Source organism: Struthio camelus, chromosome 11, assembly GCF_040807025.1.
Source record: "Struthio camelus isolate bStrCam1 chromosome 11, bStrCam1.hap1, whole genome shotgun sequence".
Lineage (NCBI taxonomy): Eukaryota > Metazoa > Chordata > Aves > Struthioniformes > Struthionidae > Struthio > Struthio camelus.
Window position 1 is genome coordinate 4,664,220 of NC_090952.1, and position 21,911 is coordinate 4,686,130.

Genomic DNA, 21,911 nt, shown 5'->3' on the forward strand with positions numbered 1-21,911 from the left:
GCTCGGCGGAGTGGTTTCAGCTCCGACGCAGTGGTTTTAGGCTTGATGGAGTGGTTTCAACGTCAGCCGAGTGGTTTTGGCCCTGGCGGAGTGGTTTCAGCCCCGATGGAGTGGTTTTAGGCTTGCCGGAGTGATTTCAGCACTGGTGGAGTGGTTTTGGCCCTGACGGAGTTGTTTTAGGCCTGATGCAGTGGTTTCAGGCCCGACGCAGTGGTTTTAGGCTCGGCGGAGTGGTTTCAGCCCCGACGCAGTGGTTTTAGGCCTGATGGAGTGGTTTCAGGCTTGGTGGAGTGGTTTCAGCCCCGACGCTCTGCTTTTAGGCTCGGCGGCGTGGTTTTGGCCCTCACGGAGCGGTTTCAGGCTTGGCGGAGTGGTTTCAGCCCCGACAGAGAGGTTTTAGGCTCGGCGGAGTGGTTTCAGCTCCGACGCAGTGGTTTTAGGCTTGATGGAGTGGTTTCAACGTCAGCCGAGTGGTTTTGGCCCTGGCGGAGTGGTTTCAGCCCCGATGGAGTGGTTTTAGGCTTGCCGGAGTGATTTCAGCACTGGTGGAGTGGTTTTGGCCCTGACGGAGTTGTTTTAGGCCTGATGGAGTGGTTTCAGCCCCGACGCAGTGGTTTTAGGCTCGGCGGAGTGGTTTCAGCCCCGACGGAGTGGTTTTAGGCTTGGCGGAGTGGTTTCAGCCCCGACGCAGTGGTTTTAGGCTCGGCGGAGTGGTTTCAACGTCAGCCGAGGGGTTTTGGCCCTGGCGGAGTGGTTTCAGCCCCGACGCAGCGGTTTTGGTCCTGGCACAGTGGTTTCAGCCCCGACGGAGTGGTTTTAGGCTCGGCGGAGTGGTTTCAGCCCTGACACAGTGGTTTTAGGCTTGATGGAGTGGTTTCAACGTCAGGTGAGTGGTTTCGGCCCCGGCGGAGTGGTTTCAAACCTGATGGAGTGGTTTTAGGCTTGCCGGAGTGGTTTTGGCCCTGACGGAGTGGTTTTAGGCTTGGCGGAGTGCTTTCAGCCCCGACGCAGTGGTTTTAGGCTCGGCGGAGTGGTTTCAGCACTGGTGGAGTGGTTTTGGCCCTGACCGAGTGGTTTTAGTCCTGATGCAGTGTTTTCAGCCCTGACACAGTGGTTTCAGCCGTGACGCAGTGGTTTTAGGCTTGATGGAGTGCTTTCAGCCCCGACGCAGTGGTTTTACGCTCGGCGGAGTGGTTTCGGCCCCGACGGGGTGGTTTCAGGCTTGGCGGAGTGGTTTTGGCCCCAATGGAGTAGTTTTAGGCTCAGCGGAGTGGTTTCAGCCCCGACGCAGTGGTTTTAGGCTTGATGGAGTGGTTTCAGCCCCGACGCAGTGGTTTTAGGCTCAGCGGAGTGGTTTCAGCCCCGACGCAGTGGTTTTAGGCTCGGCGGAGTGGTTTCAGCCCCGACGGAGTGGTTTTAGGCTTGGCGGAGTGGTTTCGGCCCCGACGGGGTGGTTTCAGCACTGGTGGAGTGGTTTCAGCCCTGACGGAGTTGTTTTAGGCCTGATGGAGTGGTTTCAGCCCCAACGCAGTGGTTTTAGGCTCGGCGGAGTGGTTTCAGCCCCGATGCATTGGTTTTAGGCTTGGCGGAGTGGTTTCAGCCCCGATGGAATGGTTTTAGGCTTGACGGAGTGGTTTCAGCACTGGCGGAGTGGTTTTGGCCCTCACGGACTTCTTTTAGGCCTGATGCAGTGGTTTCAGCCCCGACGGAGTGGTTTTAGGCTCGGCGGAGTGGTTTCAGTCCCGACGCAGTGGTTTTAGGCCTGATGGAGTGGTTTTAGGCTTGGTGGAGCGGTTTCAGCCCCGACGCTCTGCTTTTAGGCTCGGCGGCGTGGTTTTGGCCCTCACGGAGTGGTTTCAGGCTTGGCGGAGTGGTTTCAGCCCCGACAGAGAGGTTTTAGGCTCGGCGGAGTGGTTTCAGCTCCGACGCAGTGGTTTTAGGCTTGATGGAGTGGTTTCAACGTCAGCCGAGTGGTTTTGGCCCTGGCGGAGTGGTTTCAGCCCCGATGGAGTGGTTTTAGGCTTGCCGGAGTGATTTCAGCACTGGTGGAGTGGTTTTGGCCCTGACGGAGTTGTTTTAGGCCTGATGCAGTGGTTTCAGGCCCGACGCAGTGGTTTTAGGCTCGGCGGAGTGGTTTCAGCCCCGACGCAGTGGTTTTAGGCCTGATGGAGTGGTTTCAGGCTTGGTGGAGTGGTTTCAGCCCCGACGCTCTGCTTTTAGGCTCGGCGGCGTGGTTTTGGCCCTCACGGAGCGGTTTCAGGCTTGGCGGAGTGGTTTCAGCCCCGACAGAGAGGTTTTAGGCTCGGCGGAGTGGTTTCAGCTCCGACGCAGTGGTTTTAGGCTTGATGGAGTGGTTTCAACGTCAGCCGAGTGGTTTTGGCCCTGGCGGAGTGGTTTCAGCCCCGATGGAGTGGTTTTAGGCTTGCCGGAGTGATTTCAGCACTGGTGGAGTGGTTTTGGCCCTGACGGAGTTGTTTTAGGCCTGATGCAGTGGTTTCAGCCCCGACGCAGTGGTTTTAGGCTCGGCGGAGTGGTTTCAGCCCCGACGGAGTGGTTTTAGGCTTGGCGGAGTGGTTTCAGCCCCGACGCAGTGGTTTTAGGCTCGGTGGAGTGGTCTTAATGTCAGCCGAGTGGTTTTGGCCCTGGCGGAGTGCTTTCAGCCCCGACGCAGTGGTTTTAGGCTTGGCGGAGTGGTTTCAGCCCCGACAGAGAGGTTTTAGGCTCGGCGGAGTGGTTTCAGCCCCGACGCAGTGGTTTTAGGCTTGGCGCAGTGGTCTTAATGTCGGCGGAGTGGTTTCAGCCCTGACGGAGTGGTTTTCGGGGTGACACAGTGCTTTTAAGCCTGACGGAGCAGTTTCTGCCCCAGCACAGTGGTTTCAGCCCCGACGGAGTGGTTTTAAGGTCAGCCGAGTGATTTTGGCCCCGTCGGAGTTTTTTTTGGCTCGGCAGAGTGGTTTTAGGCCTGACGGAGAGGTTTCAGGCTCGGCGCAGTGGTTTCAGCCCAGACGCACTGGTTTCATCCCTGACGCACTCTTTTTAGGCTTGATGGAGTGGTTTTGGCCCTGACGGAGTTTTTTTGTCCCCGGCAGAGTGGTTTCAGCCCCGACGCAGCGGTTTTAGGCTTGGCGGAGTGATTTTCGCCCTGACGGAGTTGTTTTAGGCTCGGCAGAGTGATTTCGGCCCCGACGGGGTGGCTTCAGGCTCGGCGCAGTGGTTTCGGCCCCGACGCAGTGGTTTCAGGCTCGGCGGAGTTTTTTCGGCCCCGACGCAGTGGTTTTAGGCTCGGCGGAGTGGTTTCAACCCCGACGCAGTCGTTTTAGGCTCGGCGGCGTGGTTTCAGCCCCGATGGAGTGGTTTTAGGCTTGGCGCAGTGGTCTTAATGTCGGCGGAGTGGTTTCAGCCCCGACGGAATGGTTTCAGCCTTGGCGGAGTGGTTTCAGCTCCGACGCAGTGGTTTTAGGCTTGATGGAGTGGTTTCAACGTCAGTCGAGTGGTTTTAGCCCTGGCGGAGTGGTTTCAAACCCGATGGAGTGGTTTTTGGCTTGCCGGAGTGGTTTCAGCACTGGTGGAGTGGTTTTGGCCCTGACGGAGTTGTTTTAGGCTTGATGGAGTGGTTTCAGCCCCGACGCAGTGGTTTTAGGCTTGGCGGAGTGGTTTCAGCCCCGACGCAGTGGTTTTAGGCTTGATGCAGTGGTTTCAGCCCCGACCCAGTGGTTTTAGGCTCGGCGGAGTGGTTTCAGCCCCGACGCAGTGGTTTTAGGCTTGATGGAGTGCTTTCAGCCCAGACACAGTGGTTTTAGGCTCGGCGGAGTGGTTTCAGCCCCGACGCAGTGGTTTTCGGCTCGGCGGAGTGGTTTCAGCCCCGACGCAATGGTTTTCGGCTTGCCGCAGTGGTCTTAATGTCGGCAGAGTGGTTTCAGCCCCGACGCAGTGGTTTTAGGCTCGGCGGAGTGGTTTCGGCCCCGACGCAGTGGTTTTCGGCTCGGCGGAGTGCTTTCAGCCCCGACGCAGTGGTTTTCGGCTTGCCGCAGTGGTCTTAATGTCGGCAGAGTGGTTTCAGCCCCGACGCAGTGGTTTTAGGCTCGGCGGAGTGCTTTCCACCCCGACGCAGTGGTTTTCGGCCTGACACAGTGCTTTTAAGCCTGACGGAGCAATTTCTGCCCCAGCACAGTGGTTTCAGGCCCGACGGAGTGGTTTTAGGCTCGGCGGAGTTGTTTCAGCCCCGACGCAGTGGTTTCAGGCTCGGCGGAGTGATTTTGGCCCTGACGGAGTTGTTTTAGGCTCGGCAGAGTGATTTCGGCCCCGACGGGGTGGTTTCAGGCTCGGCGGAGTGGTTTCCGCCCCGACGCAGTGGTTTTAGGCTTGCTGGAGTGGTTTCAGCCCCGACGCAGTGGTTTTGGCTTGGCGTAGTGGTCTTAATGTCAGCGGAGTGGTTTCCGCCCCGATGCAGTGGTTTTCGGCCTGACACAGTGCTTTTAAGCCTGACGGAGCAATTTCTGCCCCAGCACAGTGGTTTCAGCCCCGACGGAGTGGTTTTAGGCTCTGCGGAGTGGTTTTGGCCCTGACGGAGTGGTTTTAGCCCCGGCGGAGTGGTTTTAGGCTTGGCGCAGTGGTTTCGGCCCCGACGGAGTTGTTTTAGGCTCGGTGGAGTGGTTTCAGCCCCGACGGAGTGGTTTTAAGTTCAGCCTAGTGGTTTTGGCCCTCGCGGAGTCGTTTCAGCCCTGACGCACTGGTTTTAGGCTTGATGGAGTGGATTTCCCCCCGACGGAGTGGTTTCGGCCCCGACGGAGTGGTTTCGGCCCCGACGGAGTGGTTTTAGGCTTGGCAGAGTGATTTCAACTCCGATGGAGTGGTTTTAGGCTTGCCGGAGTGATTTCAGCACTGGTGGAGTGGTTTTGGCCCTGACGGAGTTGTTTTAGGCCTGATGCAGTGGTTTCAGCCCCGACGCAGTGGTTTTAGGCTCGGCGGAGTGGTTTCAGCCCCGACGGAGTGGTTTCTTCCCTGACACATTGGTTTCAGCCCTGACGCAGTGGTTTTAGGCTCGGTGGAGTGGTTTTAATGTCAGCCGAGTGGTTTTGGCCCTGGCGGAGTGCTTTCAGCCCCGACGCAGTGGTTTTAGGCTCGGCGGAGTGGTTTCAGCACTGGTGGAGTGGTTTTGGCCCTGACGGAGTTGTTTTAGGCCTGATGCAGTGGTTTCAGCCCCGACGCAGTGGTTTTAGGCTTGGCGGAGTGGTTTCAGCCCCGACAGAGAGGTTTTAGGCTTGGCGGAGTGGTTTCAGCCCCGACGCAGTGGTTTTAGGCTTGGCGGAGTGGTTTCAGCCCCGACAGAGAGGTTTTAGGCTTGGCGGAGTGGTTTCAGCCCCGACGCAGTGGTTTTAGGCTTGGCGCAGTGGTCTTAATGTCGGCGGAGTGGTTTCAGCCCTGACGGAGTGGTTTTCGGGGTGACACAGTGCTTTTAAGCCTGACGGAGCAGTTTCTGCCCCAGCACAGTGGTTTCAGCCCCGACGGAGTGGTTTTAAGGTCAGCCGAGTGATTTTGGCCCCGTCGGAGTTTTTTTAGGCTCGGCAGAGTGGTTTTAGGCCTGAAGGAGAGGTTTCAGGCTCGGCACAGTGGTTTCAGCCCAGATGCACTGGTTTCAGCCCTGACGCACTGTTTTTAGGCTTGATGGAGTGGTTTTGGCCCTGACGGAGTTTTTTTGTCCCCGGCAGAGTGGTTTCAGCCCCGACGCAGCGGTTTTAGGCTTGGCGGAGTGGTTTTGGCCCCAATGGAGTAGTTTTAGGCTCAGCGGAGTGGTTTCAGCCCCAACGCAGTGGTTTTAGGCTCGGCGGAGTGGTTTCAGCCCCGACGCAGTGGTTTTAGGCTTGGCGGAGTGGTTTCAGCCCCGATGGAATGGTTTTAGGCTTGACGGAGTGGTTTCAGCACTGGCGGAGTGGTTTTGGCCCTCACGGACTTCTTTTAGGCCTGATGCAGTGGTTTCAGCCCCGACGGAGTGGTTTTAGGCTCGGCGGAGTGGTTTCAGTCCCGACGCAGTGGTTTTAGGCCTGATGGAGTGGTTTTAGGCTTGGTGGAGCGGTTTCAGCCCCGACGCTCTGCTTTTAGGCTCGGCGGCGTGGTTTTGGCCCTCACGGAGTGGTTTCAGGCTTGGCGGAGTGGTTTCAGCCCCGACAGAGAGGTTTTAGGCTCGGCGGAGTGGTTTCAGCTCCGACGCAGTGGTTTTAGGCTTGATGGAGTGGTTTCAACGTCAGCCGAGTGGTTTTGGCCCTGGCGGAGTGGTTTCAGCCCCGATTGAGTGGTTTTAGGCTTGCCGGAGTGATTTCAGCACTGGTGGAGTGGTTTTGGTCCTGACAGAGTTGTTTTAGGCCTGATGCAGTGGTTTCAGCCCCGACGCAGTGGTTTTAGGCTCAGCGGAGTGGTTTCAGCCCCGACGGAGTGGTTTTAGGCCTGATGGAGTGGTTTCAGGCTTGGTGGAGTGGTTTCAGCCCCGACGCTCTGCTTTTAGGCTCGGCGGCGTGGTTTTGGCCCTCACGGAGCGGTTTCAGGCTTGGCGGAGTGGTTTCAGCCCCGACAGAGAGGTTTTAGGCTCGGCGGAGTGGTTTCAGCTCCGACGCAGTGGTTTTAGGCTTGATGGAGTGGTTTCAACGTCTGCCGAGTGGTTTTGGCCCTGGCGGAGTGGTTTCAGCCCCGATGGAGTGGTTTTAGGCTTGCCGGAGTGATTTCAGCACTGGTGGAGTGGTTTTGGCCCTGACGGAGTTGTTTTAGGCCTGATGCAGTGGTTTCAGCCCCGACGCAGTGGTTTTAGGCTCGGCGGAGTGGTTTCAGCCCCGACGGAGTGGTTTTAGGCTTGATGGAGTGCTTTCAGCCCCGACGCAGTGGTTTTAGGCTCGGTGGAGTGGTCTTAATGTCAGCCGAGTGGTTTTGGCCCTGGCGGAGTGCTTTCAGCCCCGACGCAGTGGTTTTAGGCTCGGCGGAGTGGTTTCAGCACTGGTGGAGTGGTTTTGGCCCTGACGGAGTTGTTTTAGGCCTGATGCAGTGGTTTCAGCCCCGACGCAGTGGTTTTAGGCTTGGCGGAGTGGTTTCAGCCCCGACAGAGAGGTTTTAGGCTCGGCGGAGTGGTTTCAGCCCCGACGCAGTGGTTTTAGGCTTGGCGCAGTGGTCTTAATGTCGGCGGAGTGGTTTCAGCCCTGACGGAGTGGTTTTCGGGGTGACACAGTGCTTTTAAGCCTGACGGAGCAGTTTCTGCCCCAGCACAGTGGTTTCAGCCCCGACGGAGTGGTTTTAAGGTCAGCCGAGTGATTTTGGCCCCGTCGGAGTTTTTTTAGGCTCGGCAGAGTGGTTTTAGGCCTGACGGAGAAGTTTCAGGCTCGGCACAGTGGTTTCAGCCCAGACGCACTGGTTTCAGCCCTGACGCACTCTTTTTAGGCTTGATGGAGTGGTTTTGGCCCTGACGGAGTTTTTTTGTCCCCGGCAGAGTGGTTTCAGCCCCGACGCAGCGGTTTTAGGCTTGGCGGAGTGATTTTCGCCCTGACGGAGTTGTTTTAGGCTCGGCAGAGTGATTTCGGCCCCGACGGGGTGGCTTCAGGCTCGGCGCAGTGGTTTCGGCCCCGACGCAGTGGTTTCAGGCTCGGCGCAGTGGTTTCGGCCCCGACGCAGTGGTTTCAGGCTCGGCGGAGTGGTTTCAACCCCGACGCAGTCGTTTTAGGCTTGGCGGCGTGGTTTCAGCCCCGATGGAGTGGTTTTAGGCTTGGCGCAGTGGTCTTAATGTCGGCGGAGTGGTTTCAGCCCCGACGGAATGGTTTCAGGCTCGGCGGAGTGGTTTCAGCTCCGACGCAGTGGTTTTAGGCTTGATGGAGTGGTTTCAACGTCAGTCGAGTGGTTTTAGCCCTGGCGGAGTGGTTTCAAACCCGATGGAGTGGTTTTTGGCTTGCCGGAGTGGTTTCAGCACTGGTGGAGTGGTTTTGGCCCTGACGGAGTTGTTTTAGGCCTGATGCAGTGGTTTTAGCCCCGACACAGTGGTTTCAGGCTCGGCGGAGTTTTTTCGGCCCCGACGGAGTGGTTTTAGGCTCGGCGGAGTGGTTTCAACCCCGACGCAGTCGTTTTAGGCTCGGCGGAGTGCTTTTCAGCCCCGATGGAGTGGTTTTAGGCTTGGCGCAGTGTTTTTAATGTCGGCGGAGTGGTTTCAGCCCCGACGCAGTGGTTTTAGGCTTGGCGGAGTGGTTTCAGCCCCGACGGAGTGGTTTTCGGCCTGACACAGTGCTTTTCAGCCTGACGGAGCAGTTTCCTCCCCAGCACAGTGGTTTCAGCCCCGACGGAGTGGTTTTAGGCTTGATGGAGTGCTTTCGGCCCCGACGCAGTGGTTTTAAGGTCAGCCGAGTGATTTTGGCCCCGATGGAGTTGTTTTAGGCTCGGCAGAGTGGTTTTAGGCCTGACGCAGTGGTTTCAGGCTCGGCGCAGTGGTTTTAAGGTCAGCCGAGTGGTTTTGGCCCCGACGGAGTTGTTTTAGGCTCGGCAGAGTGGTTTTAGGCCTGACGCAGTGGTTTCAGGCTCGGCGCAGTGGTTTCAGCCCCGACGCAGTGGTTTTAGGCTTGATGGAGTGGTTTCAGCCCCGACGGAGTGGTTTTAGGCTCGGCAGAGTGATTTCGGCCCCGACGGGGTGGTTTCAGGTTCGGCGGAGTGATTTCGGCCTCGTTCGGGTGGTTTCAGGCTTGGTGGAGTGGTTTCGGCCCCGACGCAGTGGTTTTAGGCTTGGCACAGTGGTTTCAGCCCCGACGCAGTGGTTTTAGGCTCGGCGGAGTGGTTTCAGCCCTGACACAGTGGTTTTAGGCTTGATGGAGTGGTTTCAACGTCAGGTGAGTGGTTTCGGCCCCGGCGGAGTGGTTTCAAACCTGATGGAGTGGTTTTAGGCTTGCCGGAGTGGTTTTGGCCCTGACGGAGTGGTTTTAGGCTTGGCGGAGTGCTTTCAGCCCCGACGCAGTGGTTTTAGGCTCGGCGGAGTGGTTTCAGCACTGGTGGAGTGGTTTTGGCCCTGACCGAGTGGTTTTAGTCCTGATGCAGTGTTTTCAGCCCTGACACAGTGGTTTCAGCCGTGACGCAGTGGTTTTAGGCTTGATGGAGTGCTTTCAGCCCCGACGCAGTGGTTTTACGCTCGGCGGAGTGGTTTCGGCCCCGACGGGGTGGTTTCAGGCTTGGCGGAGTGGTTTTGGCCCCAATGGAGTAGTTTTAGGCTCAGCGGAGTGGTTTCAGCCCCGACGCAGTGGTTTTAGGCTCAGCGGAGTGGTTTCAGCCCCGACGCAGTGGTTTTAGGCTCAGCGGAGTGGTTTCAGCCCCGACGGAGTGGTTTTAGGCTTGGCGGAGTGGTTTCGGCCCCGACGGGGTGGTTTCAGCACTGGTGGAGTGGTTTCAGCCCTGACGGAGTTGTTTTAGGCCTGATGGAGTGGTTTCAGCCCCAACGGAGTTGTTTTAGGCCTGATGGAGTGGTTTCAGCCCCAACGCAGTGGTTTTAGGCTCGGCGGAGTGGTTTCAGCCCCGATGCATTGGTTTTAGGCTTGGCGGAGTGGTTTCAGCCCCGATGGAATGGTTTTAGGCTTGACGGAGTGGTTTCAGCACTGGCGGAGTGGTTTTGGCCCTCACGGACTTCTTTTAGGCCTGATGCAGTGGTTTCAGCCCCGACGGAGTGGTTTTAGGCTCGGCGGAGTGGTTTCAGTCCCGACGCAGTGGTTTTAGGCCTGATGGAGTGGTTTTAGGCTTGGTGGAGCGGTTTCAGCCCCGACGCTCTGCTTTTAGGCTCGGCGGCGTGGTTTTGGCCCTCACGGAGTGGTTTCAGGCTTGGCGGAGTGGTTTCAGCCCCGACAGAGAGGTTTTAGGCTCGGCGGAGTGGTTTCAGCTCCGACGCAGTGGTTTTAGGCTTGATGGAGTGGTTTCAACGTCAGCCGAGTGGTTTTGGCCCTGGCGGAGTGGTTTCAGCCCCGATGGAGTGGTTTTAGGCTTGCCGGAGTGATTTCAGCACTGGTGGAGTGGTTTTGGCCCTGACGGAGTTGTTTTAGGCCTGATGCAGTGGTTTCAGCCCCGACGGAGTGGTTTTAGGCTCGGCGGAGTGGTTTCAGCCCCGACGCAGTGGTTTTAGGCCTGATGGAGTGGTTTCAGGCTTGGTGGAGTGGTTTCAGCCCCGACGCTCTGCTTTTAGGCTCGGCGGCGTGGTTTTGGCCCTCACGGAGCGGTTTCAGGCTTGGCGGAGTGGTTTCAGCCCCGACAGAGAGGTTTTAGGCTCGGCGGAGTGGTTTCAGCTCCGATGGAGTGGTTTTAGGCTTGATGGAGTGGTTTCAACGTCAGGTGAGTGGTTTTGGCCCTGGCGGAGTGGTTTCAGCCCCGATGGAGTGGTTTTAGGCTTGCCGGAGTGATTTCAGCACTGGTGGAGTGGTTTTGGCCCTGACGGAGTTGTTTTAGGCCTGATGCAGTGGTTTCAGCCCCGACGCAGTGGTTTTAGGCTCGGCGGAGTGGTTTCAGCCCCGACGGAGTGGTTTTAGGCTTGATGGAGTGCTTTCAGCCCCGACGCAGTGGTTTTAGGCTCGGTGGAGTGGTCTTAATGTCAGCCGAGTGGTTTTGGCCCTGGCGGAGTGCTTTCAGCCCCGACGCAGTGGTTTTAGGCTCGGCGGAGTGGTTTCAGCACTGGTGGAGTGGTTTTGGCCCTGACGGAGTTGTTTTAGGCCTGATGCAGTGGTTTCAGCCCCGACGCAGTGGTTTTAGGCTTGGCGGAGTGGTTTCAGCCCCGACAGAGAGGTTTTAGGCTCGGCGGAGTGGTTTCAGCCCCGACGCAGTGGTTTTAGGCTTGGCGCAGTGGTCTTAATGTCGGCGGAGTGGTTTCAGCCCTGACGGAGTGGTTTTCGGGGTGACACAGTGCTTTTAAGCCTGACGGAGCAGTTTCTGCCCCAGCACAGTGGTTTCAGCCCCGACGGAGTGGTTTTAAGGTCAGCCGAGTGATTTTGGCCCCGTCGGAGTTTTTTTAGGCTCGGCAGAGTGGTTTTAGGCCTGACGGAGAGGTTTCAGGCTCGGCGCAGTGGTTTCAGCCCAGACGCACTGGTTTCAGCCCTGACGCACTGTTTTTAGGCTTGATGGAGTGGTTTTGGCCCTGACGGAGTTTTTTTGTCCCCGGCAGAGTGGTTTCAGCCCCGACGCAGCGGTTTTAGGCTTGGCGGAGTGATTTTCGCCCTGACGGAGTTGTTTTAGGCTCGGCAGAGTGATTTCGGCCCCGACGGGGTGGTTTCAGGCTCGGCGCAGTGGTTTCGGCCCCGACGCAGTGGTTTCAGGCTCGGCGCAGTGGTTTCGGCCCCGACGCAGTGGTTTCAGGCTCGGCGGAGTGGTTTCAACCCCGACGCAGTCGTTTTAGGCTCGGCGGCGTGGTTTCAGCCCCGATGGAGTGGTTTTAGGCTTGGCGCAGTGGTCTTAATGTCGGCGGAGTGGTTTCAGCCCCGACGGAATGGTTTCAGGCTCGGCGGAGTGGTTTCAGCTCCGACGCAGTGGTTTTAGGCTTGATGGAGTGGTTTCAACGTCAGTCGAGTGGTTTTAGCCCTGGCGGAGTGGTTTCAAACCCGATGGAGTGGTTTTTGGCTTGCCGGAGTGGTTTCAGCACTGGTGGAGTGGTTTTGGCCCTGACGGAGTTGTTTTAGGCCTGATGCAGTGGTTTCAGCCCCGACGCAGTGGTTTTAGGCTTGGAGGAGTGGTTTCAGCCCCAACGCAGTGGTTTTAGGCTTGATGCAGTGGTTTCAGCCCCGACCCAGTGGTTTTAGGCTCGGCGGAGTGGTTTCAGCCCCGACGCAGTGGTTTTAGGCTTGATGGAGTGCTTTCAGCCCAGACACAGTGGTTTTAGGCTCGGCGGAGTGGTTTCAGCCCCGACGCAGTGGTTTTCGGCTCGGCGGAGTGGTTTCAGCCCCGACGCAGTGGTTTTCGGCTTGCCGCAGTGGTCTTAATGTCGGTAGAGTGGTTTCAGCCCCGACGCAGTGGTTTTAGGCTCGGCGGAGTGGTTTCGGCCCCGACGCAGTGGTTTTCGGCTCGGCGGAGTGCTTTCAGCCCCGACGCAGTGGTTTTCGGCTTGCCGCAGTGGTCTTAATGTCGGCAGAGTGGTTTCCGCCCCGACGCAGTGGTTTTCGGCCTGACACAGTGCTTTTAAGCCTGACGGAGCAATTTCTGCCCCAGCACAGTGGTTTCAGGCCCGACGGAGTGGTTTTAGGCTTGGCGGAGTGCTTTCAGCCCCGACGCAGTGGTTTCAGGCTCGGCGGAGTGATTTTGGCCCTGACGGAGTTGTTTTAGGCTCGGCAGAGTGATTTCGGCCCCGACGGGGTGGTTTCAGGCTCGGCGGAGTGGTTTCCGCCCCGACGCAGTGGTTTTAGGCTTGCTGGAGTGGTTTCAGCCCCGACGCAGTGGTTTTGGCTTGGCGTAGTGGTCTTAATGTCAGCGGAGTGGTTTCCGCCCCGATGCAGTGGTTTTCGGCCTGACACAGTGCTTTTAAGCCTGACGGAGCAATTTCTGCCCCAGCACAGTGGTTTCAGCCCCGACGGAGTGGTTTTAGGCTCTGCGGAGTGGTTTTGGCCCTGACGGAGTGGTTTTAGCCCCGGCGGAGTGGTTTTAGGCTTGGCGCAGTGGTTTCGGCCCCGACGGAGTTGTTTTAGGCTCGGTGGAGTGGTTTCAGCCCCGACGGAGTGGTTTTAAGTTCAGCCTAGTGGTTTTGGCCCTCGCGGAGTCGTTTCAGCCCTGACGCACTGGTTTTAGGCTTGATGGAGTGGATTTCCCCCCGACGGAGTGGTTTCGGCCCCGACGGAGTGGTTTCGGCCCCGACGGAGTGGTTTTAGGCTTGGCAGAGTGATTTCAACCCCGATGGAGTGGTTTTAGGCTCGGCGCAGTGGTTTCCGCCCTGACGGAGGGGTTTTAGCCTCAGCGGAGTGGTTTTAGTCCTGACGGAGTGGTTTTAGGCTTGGCAGAGGTGTTTTAGGCTTGGCGGAGTGGTCTTAATGTCGGCAGAGTGGTTTTGGCCCTGGTGGAGTGGTTTTCGGCCTGACACTGTGCTTTTCAGCCTGACGCAGCAGTTTCCGCCCCAGCACAGTGGTTTCAGCCCCGACGGAGTAGTTTTAGGCTTTATGGAGTGGTTTGAAGGTCAGCCGAGTGGTTTCAGCCCCGACGGGGTGGTTTCAGCCCCGACGGATTCGTTTCGGTCCTGGCACAGTGGTTTCAGGCCCGACGGAGTAGTTTCAGCCTCAGCGGAGTAGCTTCTGCCCCGACAGAGTGGTTTTAGGCTTGCCGGAGTGGTTTCAGCCCCGACGCAGTGGTTTTAGGCTTGATGCAGTGGTTTTAATGTCGTCGGAGTGGTTTTGGCCCTGGTGGAACGCTTTCAGCCCCGACTGATTGGTTTTGGCCCTGGCGGAGTGGTTTCCGGCCTGATGCAGTGCTTTTCAGCCTGTCGGAGTGGTTTCCGCCCCGACGGAGTGGTTTTGGTCCTGGCACAGTGGTTTCAGCCCCGACGGTGTTGTTTTAGGCTCGGCGGAGTGGTTTTAGGCTCGGCGGAGTGGTTTCAGCCCTGACACAGTGGTTTTAGGCTCGGCGGAGTGGTTTCAGCCCCGACGGAGTGGTTTTAGGCTTGATGCAGTGGTTTTAGGCTTGGTGGAGCGGTTTCAGCCCTGACGCTCTGCTTTTAGGCTCGGCGGCGTGGTTTTGTCCCTGATGCAGTGGTTTCAGGCTTGGCGGAGTGGCTTGCGCCCCGACGGAGTTGTTTTAGGCCCAGCAGAGTGCTTTCAGCCCCGGCGGAGTGGTTTTAGGCTCGGCGGAGTGGTTTTGGTCCTGATGGAGTGGTTTTAGCTTTGGCAGAGTGGTTTCAGCCCCGACGCAGTGGTTTCAGGCTCGGCGGAGTGGTTTCAGCCCCGACGCAGTGGTTTCAGCTCCGACGCAGTGGTTTTAGGCTTGATGGAGTGGTTTTGGCCCTGACGGAGTTGTTTTGTCCCCAGCAGAGTGGTTTCAGCCCCGACGCAGCGGTTTTGGCCCTGGCGGAGCAGTTTCTGCCCTGACGGAGTTGTTTCAGCAGTGGTGGAGTGGTTTTGGCCCCGACGCAGTGGTTTTAGGCTCGGCGGAGTGATTTCAGCCCCGACGGGGTGGTTTCAGGCTCGGCGGAGTGGTTTCAGCCCCGACGCAGTGGTTTTAGGCTCGGCGGAGTGCTTTTCAGCCCCGATGGAGTGGTTTTAGGCTTGGCGCAGTGTTTTTAATGTCGGCGGAGTGGTTTTGGCCCTGGTGGAACGCTTTCAGCCCCGACTGATTGGTTTTGGCCCTGGTGGAGTGGTTTTCGGCCTGACACAGTGCTTTTCAGCCTGACGGAGTGGTTTCTGCCCCGACGGAGTGGTTTTGGTCCTGGCACAGTGGTTTCCGCCCCGACGCAGTGGCTTTAGGCTCGGCGGAGTGGTTTTAGGCCTGACGCAGTGGTTTTCGCCCTGGCCGGTCAGTTTTAGCCCTGACGGAGTGCTTTTCGGCTTGGTGGAGTGGTTTTGGCCCTGAGGGAGTTGTTTTAGGCTCGGCAGAGTGGTTTCAGCCCCGACAAAGTGTTTTTACGCTCGGCGGAGTGTTTTTAGGCTCGGCACAGTACTTTCGGCCCCGACGGTGTGGTTTCGGCCCCGACGGAGCGGTTTTCAGGCTTGGCAGAGTGGTTTTAAGGTCAGCCGAGTGGTTTTGGCGCTGGCGGAGTGGTTTTAATGTCAGCCGAGTGGTTTTGGCGCTGGCGGAGTGGTTTCAGCCCCGACACAGTGGTTTTGGCGCTGGCGGAGTGGTTTCAGCCCCGACACAGTGGTTTTGGTCCTGGCACAGTGGTTTCAGCCCCGACGGAGTGGTTTTAGGCTTGCCGCAGTGGTCTTAATGTCGGCAGAGTGCTTTCCGCCCCGACGCAGTGGTTTTCGGCCTGACACAGTGCTTTTAAGCCTGACGGAGCAATTTCTGCCCCAGCACAGTGGTTTCAGGCCCGACGGAGTGGTTTTAGGCTCGGCGGAGTGGTTTCAGCCCCGACGCAGTGGTTTCAGGCTCGGCGGAGTGATTTTGGCCCTGACGGAGTTGTTTTAGGCTCGGCAGAGTGATTTCGGCCCCGACGGGGTGGTTTCAGGCTCGGCGGAGTGGTTTCCGCCCCGACGCAGTGGTTTTAGGCTTGCTGGAGTGGTTTCAGCCCCGACGCAGTGGTTTTGGCTTGGCGTAGTGGTCTTAATGTCAGCGGAGTGGTTTCCGCCCCGATGCAGTGGTTTTCGGCCTGACACAGTGCTTTTAAGCCTGACGGAGCAATTTCTGCCCCAGCACAGTGGTTTCAGCCCCGACGGAGTGGTTTTAGGCTCTGCGGAGTGGTTTTGGCCCTGACGGAGTGGTTTTAGCCCCGGCGGAGTGGTTTTAGGCTTGGCGCAGTGGTTTCGGCCCCGACGGAGTTGTTTTAGGCTCGGTGGAGTGGTTTCAGCCCCAACGGAGTGGTTTTAAGTTCAGCCTAGTGGTTTTGGCCCTCGCGGAGTCGTTTCAGCCCTGACGCACTGGTTTTAGGCTTGATGGAGTGGATTTCCCCCCGACGGAGTGGTTTCGGCCCCGACGGAGTGGTTTCGGCCCCGACGGAGTGGTTTTAGGCTTGGCAGAGTGATTTCAACCCCGATGGATTAGTTTAGGCTTGCCGGAGTGATTTCAGCACTGGTGGAGTGGTTTTGGCCCTGACGGAGTTGTTTTAGGCCTGATGCAGTGGTTTCAGCCCCGACGCAGTGGTTTTAGGCTCGGCGGAGTGGTTTCAGCCCCGACGGAGTGGTTTCTTCCCTGACACATTGGTTTCAGCCCTGACGCAGTGGTTTTAGGCTCGGTGGAGTGGTTTTAATGTCAGCCGAGTGGTTTTGGCCCTGGCGGAGTGCTTTCAGCCCCGACGCAGTGGTTTTAGGCTCGGCGGAGTGGTTTCAGCACTGGTGGAGTGGTTTTGGCCCTGACGGAGTTGTTTTAGGCCTGATGCAGTGGTTTCAGCCCCGACGCAGTGGTTTTAGGCTTGGCGGAGTGGTTTCAGCCCCGACAGAGAGGTTTTAGGCTTGGCGGAGTGGTTTCAGCCCCGACGCAGTGGTTTTAGGCTTGGCGGAGTGGTTTCAGCCCCGACAGAGAGGTTTTAGGCTTGGCGGAGTGGTTTCAGCCCCGACGCAGTGGTTTTAGGCTTGGCGCAGTGGTCTTAATGTCGGCGGAGTGGTTTCAGCCCTGACGGAGTGGTTTTCGGGGTGACACAGTGCTTTTAAGCCTGACGGAGCAGTTTCTGCCCCAGCACAGTGGTTTCAGCCCCGACGGAGTGGTTTTAAGGTCAGCCGAGTGATTTTGGCCCCGTCGGAGTTTTTTTAGGCTCGGCAGAGTGGTTTTAGGCCTGACGGAGAGGTTTCAGGCTCGGCACAGTGGTTTCAGCCCAGATGCACTGGTTTCAGCCCTGACGCACTGTTTTTAGGCTTGATGGAGTGGTTTTGGCCCTGACGGAGTTTTTTTGTCCCCGGCAGAGTGGTTTCAGCCCCGACGCAGCGGTTTTAGGCTTGGCGGAGTGGTTTTGGCCCCAATGGAGTAGTTTTAGGCTCAGCGGAGTGGTTTCAGCCCCAACGCAGTGGTTTTAGGCTCGGCGGAGTGGTTTCAGCCCCGATGCATTGGTTTTAGGCTTGGCGGAGTGGTTTCAGCCCCGATGGAATGGTTTTAGGCTTGACGGAGTGGTTTCAGCACTGGCGGAGTGGTTTTGGCCCTCACGGACTTCTTTTAGGCCTGATGCAGTGGTTTCAGCCCCGACGGAGTGGTTTTAGGCTCGGCGGAGTGGTTTCAGTCCCGACGCAGTGGTTTTAGGCCTGATGGAGTGGTTTTAGGCTTGGTGGAGCGGTTTCAGCCCCGACGCTCTGCTTTTAGGCTCGGCGGCGTGGTTTTGGCCCTCACGGAGTGGTTTCAGGCTTGGCGGAGTGGTTTCAGCCCCGACAGAGAGGTTTTAGGCTCGGCGGAGTGGTTTCAGCTCCGACGCAGTGGTTTTAGGCTTGATGGAGTGGTTTCAACGTCTGCCGAGTGGTTTTGGCCCTGGCGGAGTGGTTTCAGCCCCGATGGAGTGGTTTTAGGCTTGCCGGAGTGATTTCAGCACTGGTGGAGTGGTTTTGGTCCTGACAGAGTTGTTTTAGGCCTGATGCAGTGGTTTCAGCCCCGACGCAGTGGTTTTAGGCTCAGCGGAGTGGTTTCAGCCCCGACGCAGTGGTTTTAGGCCTGATGGAGTGGTTTCAGGCTTGGTGGAGTGGTTTCAGCCCCGACGCTCTGCTTTTAGGCTCGGCGGCGTGGTTTTGGCCCTCACGGAGCGGTTTCAGGCTTGCCGGAGTGGTTTCAGCCCCGACAGAGAGGTTTTAGGCTCGGCGGAGTGGTTTCAGCTCCGACGCAGTGGTTTTAGGCTTGATGGAGTGGTTTCAACGTCAGCCGAGTGGTTTTGGCCCTGGCGGAGTGGTTTCAGCCCCGATGGAGTGGTTTTAGGCTTGCCGGAGTGATTTCAGCACTGGTGGAGTGGTTTTGGCCCTGACGGAGTTGTTTTAGGCCTGATGCAGTGGTTTCAGCCCCGACGCAGTGGTTTTAGGCTCGGCGGAGTGGTTTCAGCCCCGACGGAGTGGTTTTAGGCTTGATGGAGTGCTTTCAGCCCCGACGCAGTGGTTTTAGGCTCGGTGGAGTGGTCTTAATGTCAGCCGAGTGGTTTTGGCCCTGGCGGAGTGCTTTCAGCCCCGACGCAGTGGTTTTAGGCTCGGCGGAGTGGTTTCAGCACTGGTGGAGTGGTTTTGGCCCTGACGGAGTTGTTTTAGGCCTGATGCAGTGGTTTCAGCCCCGACGCAGTGGTTTTAGGCTTGGCGGAGTGGTTTCAGCCCCGACAGAGAGGTTTTAGGCTCGGCGGAGTGGTTTCAGCCCCGACGCAGTGGTTTTAGGCTTGGCGCAGTGGTCTTAATGTCGGCGGAGTGGTTTCAGCCCTGACGGAGTGGTTTTCGGGGTGACACAGTGCTTTTAAGCCTGACGGAGCAGTTTCTGCCCCAGCACAGTGGTTTCAGCCCCGACGGAGTGGTTTTAAGGTCAGCCGAGTGATTTTGGCCCCGTCGGAGTTTTTTTAGGCTCGGCAGAGTGGTTTTAGGCCTGACGGAGAAGTTTCAGGCTCGGCACAGTGGTTTCAGCCCAGACGCACTGGTTTCAGCCCTGACGCACTGTTTTTAGGCTTGATGGAGTGGTTTTGGCCCTGACGGAGTTTTTTTGTCCCCGGCAGAGTGGTTTCAGCCCCGACGCAGCGGTTTTAGGCTTGGCGGAGTGATTTTCGCCCTGACGGAGTTGTTTTAGGCTCGGCAGAGTGATTTCGGCCCCGACGGGGTGGCTTCAGGCTCGGCGCAGTGGTTTCGGCCCCGACGCAGTGGTTTCAGGCTCGGCGGAGTTTTTTCGGCCCCGACGCAGTGGTTTTAGGCTCGGCGGAGTGGTTTCAACCCCGACGCAGTGGTTTTAGGTTCGGCGGAGTGGTTTCAGCCCCGATGGAGTGGTTTTAGGCTTGGCGCAGTGGTCTTAATGTCGGCGGAGTGGTTTCAGCCCCGACGGAATGGTTTCAGGCTCGGCGGAGTGGTTTCAGCTCCGACGCAGTGGTTTTAGGCTTGATGGAGTGGTTTCAACGTCAGTCGAGTGGTTTTAGCCCTGGCGGAGTGGTTTCAAACCCGATGGAGTGGTTTTTGGCTTGCCGGAGTGGTTTCAGCACTGGTGGAGTGGTTTTGGCCCTGACGGAGTTGTTTTAGGCCTGATGCAGTGGTTTTAGCCCCGACACAGTGGTTTCAGGCTCGGCGGAGTTTTTTCGGCCCCGACGGAGTGGTTTTAGGCTCGGCGGAGTGGTTTCAACCCCGACGCAGTCGTTTTAGGCTCGGCGGAGTGCTTTTCAGCCCCGATGGAGTGGTTTTAGGCTTGGCGCAGTGGTCTTAATGTCGGCGGAGTGGTTTCAGCCCCGACGCAGTGGTTTTAGGCTTGGCGGAGTGGTTTCAGCCCCGACGGAGTGGTTTTCGGCCTGACACAGTGCTTTTCAGCCTGACGGAGCAGTTTCCTCCCCAGCACAGTGGTTTCAGCCCCGACGGAGTGGTTTTAGGCTTGATGGAGTGCTTTCGGCCCCGACGCAGTGGTTTTAAGGTCAGCCGAGTGATTTTGGCCCCGATGGAGTTGTTTTAGGCTCGGCAGAGTGGTTTTAGGCCTGACGCAGTGGTTTCAGGCTCGGCGCAGTGGTTTTAAGGTCAGCCGAGTGGTTTTGGCCCCGACGGAGTTGTTTTAGGCTCGGCAGAGTGGTTTTAGGCCTGACGCAGTGGTTTCAGGCTCGGCGCAGTGGTTTCAGCCCCGACGCAGTGGTTTTAGGCTTGATGGAGTGGTTTCAGCCCCGACGGAGTGGTTTTAGGCTCGGCAGAGTGATTTCGGCCCCGACGGGGTGGTTTCAGGTTCGGCGGAGTGATTTCGGCCTCGTTCGGGTGGTTTCAGGCTTGGTGGAGTGGTTTCGGCCCCGACGCAGTGGTTTTAGGCTTGGCACAGTGGTTTCAGCCCCGACGCAGTGGTTTTAGGCTCGGCGGAGTGGTTTCAGCCCTGACACAGTGGTTTTAGGCTTGATGGAGTGGTTTCAACGTCAGGTGAGTGGTTTCGGCCCCGGCGGAGTGGTTTCAAACCTGATGGAGTGGTTTTAGGCTTGCCGGAGTGGTTTTGGCCCTGACGGAGTGGTTTTAGGCTTGGCGGAGTGCTTTCAGCCCCGACGCAGTGGTTTTAGGCTCGGCGGAGTGGTTTCAGCACTGGTGGAGTGGTTTTGGCCCTGACCGAGTGGTTTTAGTCCTGATGCAGTGTTTTCAGCCCTGACACAGTGGTTTCAGCCGTGACGCAGTGGTTTTAGGCTTGATGGAGTGCTTTCAGCCCCGACGCAGTGGTTTTACGCTCGGCGGAGTGGTTTCGGCCCCGACGGGGTGGTTTCAGGCTTGGCGGAGTGGTTTTGGCCCCAATGGAGTAGTTTTAGGCTCAGCGGAGTGGTTTCAGCCCCGACGCAGTGGTTTTAGGCTTGATGGAGTGGTTTCAGCCCCGACGCAGTGGTTTTAGGCTCAGCGGAGTGGTTTCAGCCCCGACGGAGTGGTTTTAGGCTTGGCGGAGTGGTTTCGGCCCCAACGGGGTGGTTTCAGCACTGGTGGAGTGGTTTCAGCCCTGACGGAGTTGTTTTAGGCCTGATGGAGTGGTTTCAGCCCCAACGCAGTGGTTTTAGGCTCGGCGGAGTGGTTTCAGCCCCGATGCATTGGTTTTAGGCTTGGCGGAGTGGTTTCAGCCCCGATGGAATGGTTTTAGGCTTGACGGAGTGGTTTCAGCACTGGTGGAGTGGTTTTGGCCCTCACGGACTTCTTTTAGGCCTGATGCAGTGGTTTCAGCCCCGACGGAGTGGTTTTAGGCTCGGCGGAGTGGTTTCAGTCCCGACGCAGTGGTTTTAGGCCTGATGGAGTGGTTTTAGGCTTGGTGGAGCGGTTTCAGCCCCGACGCTCTGTTTTTAGGCTTGGCGGCGTGGTTTTGGCCCTCACGGAGTGGTTTCAGGCTTGGCGGAGTGGTTTCAGCCCCGACAGAGAGGTTTTAGGCTCGGCGGAGTGGTTTCAGCTCCGACGCAGTGGTTTTAGGCTTGATGGAGTGGTTTCAACGTCAGGTGAGTGGTTTTGGCCCTGGCGGAGTGGTTTCAGCCCCGATGGAGTGGTTTTAGGCTTGCCGGAGTGATTTCAGCACTGGTGGAGTGGTTTTGGCCCTGACGGAGTTGTTTTAGGCCTGATGCAGTGGTTTCAGCCCCGACGCAGTGGTTTTAGGCTCGGCGGAGTGGTTTCAGCCCCGACGGAGTGGTTTTAGGCTTGATGGAGTGCTTTCAGCCCCGACGCAGTGGTTTTAGGCTCGGTGGAGTGGTCTTAATGTCAGCCGAGTGGTTTTGGCCCTGGCGGAGTGGTTTCAGCCCCGACAGAGAGGTTTTAGGCTCGGCGGAGTGGTTTCAGCACTGGTGGAGTGGTTTTGGCCCTGACGGAGTTGTTTTAGGCCTGATGCAGTGGTTTCAGCCCCGACGCAGTGGTTTTAGGCTTGGCGGAGTGGTTTCAGCCCCGACAGAGAGGTTTTAGGCTCGGCGGAGTGGTTTCAGCCCCGACGCAGTGGTTTTAGGCTTGGCGCAGTGGTCTTAATGTCGGCGGAGTGGTTTCAGCCCTGACGGAGTGGTTTTCGGGGTGACACAGTGCTTTTAAGCCTGACGGAGCAGTTTCTGCCCCAGCACAGTGGTTTCAGCCCCGACGGAGTGGTTTTAAGGTCAGCCGAGTGATTTTGGCCCCGTCGGAGTTTTTTTAGGCTCGGCAGAGTGGTTTTAGGCCTGACGGAGAAGTTTCAGGCTCGGCACAGTGGTTTCAGCCCAGACGCACTGGTTTCAGCCCTGACGCACTGTTTTTAGGCTTGATGGAGTGGTTTTGGCCCTGACGGAGTTTTTTTGTCCCCGGCAGAGTGGTTTCAGCCCCGACGCAGCGGTTTTAGGCTTGGCGGAGTGATTTTCGCCCTGACGGAGTTGTTTTAGGCTCGGCAGAGTGATTTCGGCCCCGACGGGGTGGCTTCAGGCTCGGCGCAGTGGTTTCGGCCCCGATGCAGTGGTTTCAGGCTCGGCGGAGTTTTTTCGGCCCCGACGCAGTGGTTTTAGGCTCGGCGGAGTGGTTTCAACCCCGACGCAGTGGTTTTAGGTTCGGCGGAGTGGTTTCAGCCCCGATGGAGTGGTTTTAGGCTTGGCGCAGTGGTCTTAATGTCGGCGGAGTGGTTTCAGCCCCGACGGAATGGTTTCAGGCTCGGCGGAGTGGTTTCAGCTCCGACGCAGTGGTTTTAGGCTTGATGGAGTGGTTTCAACGTCAGTCGAG